Genomic DNA, 7,500 nt, shown 5'->3' with positions numbered 1-7,500 from the left:
CTGCACCATTCAGTATTGACCTAGTAAAAAAAAAAATCGCTATATTCATTTTACATCTATGTCTATCTATCCATCGCTTCAGCACCATGTATATTCTTCACAGAGCCTTCTATCAGTCCTTTGGCTCTTCCTTTATTGATAGAGTTACATTCATGTTTATTTTTCTCGCTATTCATTATTCATTTTACAAACTCATTTTTCCAACCTCATCCAAAACTTTCATCTCTTCATTTTTTTTCATCCATTTTTCCTGCATGACCCAAAATATCATCCTGTCATATATATTTTTATTTTTTTTTATTTTAATATACAAAGTCGATATCCAAAGCAATCAGGCTACCTTATCTCCATCTCTTTAGTTATTTATTTATTTTTATCTAATTATTATCTAATTCTTAATCTATGGACAATATTTCTTGCCTGTCTGTCTGTCTGTCTGTCACTGTTCTTTCGGTCCCTCCCCCCCCTTCCCTTCCTCCCTCTCTCTCTCTCTCTCTCTCTCTCTCTCTCTCTCTCTCTCTCTCTCTCGTCATTTATTTAAAACTCCTACTCTCATCTTCATACAGCTTTTCCCCATCTTTCATCCTCATACTAAGTCACTTTCTTTTTGCATTTTTCCGCCTTTCCAACTCAGATCACTTTCTCACATTTCTCAGTCTCTCACTTTCTCACATTGCTCAGTCTCCCTTGCTCAGCCACTTTCTCTCTCTCTCACACTCAATCACTTTCTCTCTTTCCCTTCCTCTCGTACTCAGTCATTTTCTCTTCATCTCTCCCACTTTCACTTTCTCTGTCACTCCCACTGTCACTTTCTCTCCTACTCAGTTACTTCCTCTTTCCCCATCTCTCTGTCCCTCTTACTCACTCACTTTCACACTTTCTCTCCTCCTCAGTCACTTTCCTAGAACAGTTTCCTAGTAAGCCACTGAGCTGGGTCACAATACAGGCGTAGGTAGACAAAAGTAGAATTAGACCTTTTTAGTTCTACCTCACTAAGTCAACTAATTCCCCTCTTAATCGGTAAAATACTGGCCTTAATTTTCTGTTTCTGGCATCTACCTAAGAGCAAAAACTAAATCCTGGTCCCATTTGTAATCTACCACCTCTGTACAGCTGGCTAAGAGAGGCTTGGACTTTTAAAACTCATTCAGTGCTCAGGCTGAATCTATAGTCGTGGAATCTTTTTAACATTTTTGGATTAAAGTGTTCGATTGGAAAGTATAGTTACAGATTCTTTGATATATTATTGATTTGGAAGCCATATTTTTTGGTTTACTCTTTTGTAAATGAACTATTCTGAAAATTATTCCTTTTGACTTGGATTTGTGTTTATATTGGAACAGATTAAAGTGCTTGATCTGGAAATATAATTACAGATTTTTGGGCATTTTTTGATTTGGAAGTCATATTTTTTTGGTTAACTTTTTTGTAAATGGACTGTTTTGAAAATGATTCCTTTGACATGGATTTTTGAATATATTGGGATTGGTATTACTTGAAGTTAAAAGCAAAATAAAAATTAAAGTAGGAATTCAATAGACTGATACTTTTTTTTCCTGTAAAAGTGAAAAAAGTAATTTGGGGGATTTAAGTTAGTCACACTCAAGAATATTTGCAAAAGTCATTGTTATATCTGTTAAATAAGCATCAGTTTCAAGAATCAGATTTTCAGAAACACATCAATTGCCACCAGTCTGATCAGTTTCAGAATCAAAATCCTACTCTCAGAATCGTCAGCAATTTTCAAGAATATCTGGGAACGCTGTTTACATAACTTCTCTCATCTCATTTTGAAAAAAGTAGAAGTATAGAACATGTTGGGGAGGATCTTATATAGGTAATGCCCAAGAATTTTGTTAAAGAATATTTGAGAGAACTGTAAACATACCAGCCTATCTTGTCAGCCACAAAACAGAGACAATTTTAGAATTATACCGTACTGTAGGTGATGTCCAAGAATGTATAACCAAGAAATAATTTTAGAATCATATCGTAAGTGATGTACAAGAATATATAACTAAACTTCTCTTACAACTGGCCATCTTATCGGTCTAAAAATAAAAACCGTAAGTTCAAACTGAGCACCGAATGGGATTTATGAATAAGTCTCCGATGTTAGTGAAAAAGGCTGGTTCATTAGTCCAAATCAAAGGCTTGGTTGTGATCTACCCTCTAAATCTGACTACTTCTGCGGCTAACCCACTCGTGTGAAGGCTTGGTGTAGCGTTAAGTTTCCGAGAGAAGGCTTGTTAGATTTTTTTGTTTCAGTCGCACGTCTAATTCTAATTCAGTGTTTACCAAAATAAAATGTTGACTCAGTATACTTCCAGCAGTATATATATGTACAGGAGGCTAGAAATTAGTAGTTAAGAATTGTCAGTACAATCCTAGGAATCTAATATCCACACTTATTAACACAGAAAGGTAATTGGTTTGAACTCATTATATACAGACAAATTACACCAACATATATGCAATGACATGGAACTGAGACAATATACACTTTTCAAAATCTTTAGGCTCTGAATGAACGGGATTCCCTTACATGATTATTTACACTGAAGGAGAGAGAGTTTGACACAATTTCGGACACGGATTCACATATAGAGTTACGATCGATGCTTTGTCGTACGTGTGATTTGTTTTCGCAATAATGACAAGGAAACCATAAAATTTTTCTGTGTCTCTAGTTTGTACAGACATTTAAGACAAGGAAATTAGCGTGAGTTAGTTTTAATTTTGATGAAGGACAATGAAAGGAGAGTGCGGATATTGTCCAAGTCACTATTTCTTCCTGATGAAACAAATTGAAGTTACGATAAAGAATGGTTCGTATATATATCTGTGAATCCCCCTCCTGGTTTGTATCTTAACTCGTACGAGACTGGGAACTGTTTGGTTAAGATACACATACGCGGAATACAATCAAGTGACAAATGCGGAAGTTACAATTCAGTGAGGTGGAGTGGCGATCCGACAGGCAGTCCAGAGGAGCATGGTTGTACAAGGGGGGTAATTGGGGGGGGGGGGAACTATGCACAGTTTCTTTGACCTCTTGCTATTCCACAGTTGAAACCTTATGATGAAAATTGAAACATAGATAATATACAAAGATTATATACAGTTTGGAAGAATACCTTTTTTTTTGTTTAATTATAATACAGTGCGTTTAGAGAAAAGTTTTAGAATCGTATAATGAAGACAGCACATAAAAATTACGCATAGAAATCATGCTAGTCAGTTATTGCCTATGTTAAATATACATGTACAGTATATATATATATATTATTTGCATGGAATATGAAATTAGAAAACTTGAAGACTCGACTGGAAGAAACGCACAGGTGAAACTGAATCTGCTTAGTTATCATTCTTGCGCTGTGAATGTTATAGGTAATTATTGTTTTGATTATGGCTGAGTGAGGGAGGTCCGTATATTTATTATGCTTTGTGGAAATGGAGATGGGGATATAATAATTTCACGGATTTAGTTCAGTGGTGATTTTGGTTAACTAATGTCTAGCACAGTTGAATGAGAGAGGCAAGGAGTGCGACCATCAGTTTGTCAGTATAGGAAATGTGTTTGAGCATTGCATTGGTCAAAATTAAGGCATAAGGTGAAATTAATATCATACTACCTATTTTCAAACGAGGTGAATTTAAATGTCACCAAATCTGTTGAACTCATTATGAAACACCATTCCTTCATTCTTGACAAAAGAGAGAAAAGGTTGACTTAATACTTTACTTTTAACAAGGCTGATGTTTACATTTCAGGGATATACTAAAAATTGCATCCATTTACTCCATCTTCAGGAAAGTACAAAAAAAGGGACTGTCTTCTCTTTCCGAACGCATGATACGTGTGTAAACATTTCATAACACTGCAAAGAATTATATACATTGTGTGTCAGTTTTATAACAATACAAGTGATAAACAAAAGCAGACTCAGTTCACCGTTTCAGCACTGTTCATTTCCACATTTTAAAGATGAAACAGGTATGGGAGGGGAAGAAATTTGATACACATTAATACAACCAGCGTTATGGGAAATATTCACCCATTTTTAATATTGATTCAGTCTGTCTTGCATTTCGGTCCGCAGGGGCATATATAAGGGGACAAGGAAGGGGGAAGTGGTTATTGAATTCCCTTTGCCATTACCTCTGCCCAGTGAAATATAAAAGATAAACAGGTAAATGGTTGGAAATTGAATAATGTCCCTGTAATTGAGTCTTCCTCCCCACCATTCTGATAACTTGCATACGCCGCTGTCAGTTTGTGGAATTTGATTATGGATTGGCAACTGCAGAAGCACATAGTGATTTCAAAAAGACATTGCAGTTAGTACAAAAGTATATTACAAGAGCCACAGGAAGGATTGGACACGTAGGGTAGCTGTAAGGGTAAGAGTACAGAGTTTACCTTCTGTAGTGAGCTGTGTTTAAGGCATGTAGTTCTACCGTGAGTGAAAGTAATGGACCCGCAGGCAAACCCAAGATGGTAAATGATACAGGAAAATTGTATGGCAGGATAGTTCTTTCATAAGCAAAATGGTTAATAGCACAGAAATCATTAGAATATGGGATAAAAGTTCAGCAGTATATTAAATGACTGGGAAAAGGTGAGCAAATGAAAGTATTGGTATCTTCATAAAAATTATCATTTTGGATTTTAGCAAGTCAAAATGAACTCTCATAATGTTACATATATTGCAGTTCTGTAACAAACCAGTAATTGAAAGTCTCTGAAGCATAAGAAGGCTTTTAGTTAGGTCATCCCAAAGTACTAAATACAGTTAAAGAAAAATGTAAGAATGTCGTAATTGATATTGACACGTTCACTTTAAAACAATCAGCATAATCTCACCCCAAACCATAGTAGTGAAAGAAAATACTAAACAGAGAACTGAAACTGTCAAGAAATTAAATAGTTGACAGAAAGAACGACAAGGAAATAATCTCTCAATAATTCCGGTTTTGTCTTTTATAGATACGTCCGCCTATCAAAAAAGTCCTTACAAACTAACTATTTTTTTTCCTTTCCATATATTGCAAATGGCTTTAGAAAACAAAAAAATAGAATTCTTAACAGTTATATAAGCGCATATATTTTTTTTTTCTTTCTTATAGACGGGAGGAGACCGTTGCACTCTCGACACAAACTACAAAGTCAGTTCAGTAGTTTTGCAAAGTGTCTGTCAGCGCGCCACTTTAGCACTTTAGGTCTTCAACGCGATGATGTATTTTCCCACTTATTTTTCCTGCGTACATATGATTTTTTTGTTCAGCTTAGGAGTTTTCAAAGCAGAGGAATAATAGTCTCCGTTTTCCGTCTCGCTGCATATACGCTTTCTACATTGACGCCTTCTACATTGACACTCTCCGGGATTTGATGTTAATAGAGCCTCTGTGGACTGGTGAAATTAGTTATAACCTCCAGTGCTTCTTTCTGTACAGTGAGGCTTTCCCAAACAAAGTGGAAATTGTAGCAGATAGCAAGAATTAGATACGGAATACTTCATCGGGTTGAAGAGGTTTACGCGCAGACAAAGCAAGGTTGTGTCAGAGCTCGTTAAAGTCACCTGAGACACAACGCAATACAAATTCTCCGTTTAGAATTGACCGGCCGTATTTTCTCGACACTATTTTGCTCTTCCAAACTCTCCCCAGGGGTCACTGTAGCATTTTACACACACACAAAAAGCAGAGTTGTGACAGAGCTCTTTTAAAAGTCACCTGAAACAACTTAGGTGGGAGTGTAAAAAATTTTCTGCTTCTAGTTTCTGCCTTTTTTTTTTTTGTTTGTTTTTTTTCGTTTTTTCTTTTTCAATACTTTGCTCGAGTAAAAGTTTTCTGCCTATAATATCTGTTCTTGTTTTTCCCTTTTTCTACTTCGATATGATGCTGGGAGTACGAATTTTCTGCTTATATATTCTGCCTTTGTTTTTTCGTTTTTTCATCTTTCTCAGTATTTTGTTGGACTTAATACTTTCTACTTCTAATTTCTGCCCTTGTTTTTTTTTTTTTTTTTTTTTTTTTTTTTTCCCATTAGCATTGTACATCTTTCCAATTTTTCAAGTAGCACAGTGCATGCCTCATGAATTATAGTGAGTCTCGGTTCTCTGGTTTCAGGAAGTTTCAGATATTTAAGAACACTGATTTCACTTCATATTTTTCCTCAAACTGTTTTATTCAGCTTCATTTTTTTAGCATATATTTTCTCAAACTTTTTTGTTATTCTTCAGCTTCGTTTTTTCACCTAGTATTTTCTCTTGACTTTTTTTTGTAGCATTTTCTCAAACTTCTTTTTTTTTTTATTTCTTCAACATTATTTTTTTTCTTTTCTCTCAGTATTGTCTCTTTGATATTTCTTCGGTTCTATTTTCACCTCAAACTTTCAGACAATACAGGATATTATTTCACTATTTTCTCAAACTTCTCAGACTTTTCTCAGTTGCCTCCTTCAGGTCTCAAAAACTACTCAAGTATTTCAGATTCTTCACTCAAGCCTTGTACAATTTCAGGAGTTCTCAGAAATTGAAGGACAAATTGTGTGTTCAATCTTGACTCCTTTTTTTTTTCCATATTTCTATAATTTCTCAACTTTCAAAAAGTGTTGGATTTTTCAACTCAAAAATTGTTGGCTTTCTCGACTCAAAATTTGTTGGATTTCTCGACTCAAAGATTTTTGGATTTCTCGAGTCAAAAATTGTTGGATTCCTCGTCTCAAAAATTAATGGATTTTTCGACCCAAAATTGTTGGATTTACTCAAAAATTGTTGGATTTACTCAAAAATTGTTGGATTTCTCGACTTTCAAAAATTGTTGGATTCTGGGGGGGGGGTTTAAAAATTGCTGGACGTTTTCTTTATCACTATTTTTTTCAGGTAGTCTCAATGAGGATAATAGTAATTTCTAAAACTTGCAAATTATATCACAACTCCAATACTTGTACTGATCATCACTATCCTTAAGTATTAGTCTTTATCTGTTTTTTTTTTTTTTTACATAAACAGAGGACACCTGTAAAATAGTGTATGGATTTTTTTTTTCCATTTGTTTTTCCTTCATCTATTCTTCTTCTGTAGAAAATGAAAAGTTTATATATACCTTATCAACTTTTCTTTTTCTTATTTCACCTTTTTATCAGTCCACTTTTTTTTTTCATTCCTCTATTCTTATGTTGAAAAAAGTTAGTATATATATAGTAACTTTTTTTTATCTTATTTCACCTTTTTATCAATCCATTTTTTTTCCTTCCTCTATTCTCCTTATGTTTAAAAAAAAATAATCTCTCTCTTATCAACTTCTTATCAATCCATTTATAACCATGATAACACAACACTCAGGTAGGGGGCGTAATCACATCATTATAAACTTAATTATCATTATTATTATTATTATTATTATTATTATTATTATTATTTATATATTTTGACGCAAACTTAAAATTAATAACCACAGCTTCCAAGATTAACACTTTTCTTTCTTTTTCTT

Source organism: Coenobita brevimanus, chromosome 85 (assembly GCF_032717465.1).
Source record: "Coenobita brevimanus isolate Jiangsu-jjx chromosome 85, ASM3271746v2, whole genome shotgun sequence".
NCBI lineage: Eukaryota > Metazoa > Arthropoda > Malacostraca > Decapoda > Coenobitidae > Coenobita > Coenobita brevimanus.
Note: the sequence above shows the minus strand (reverse complement) of the source record.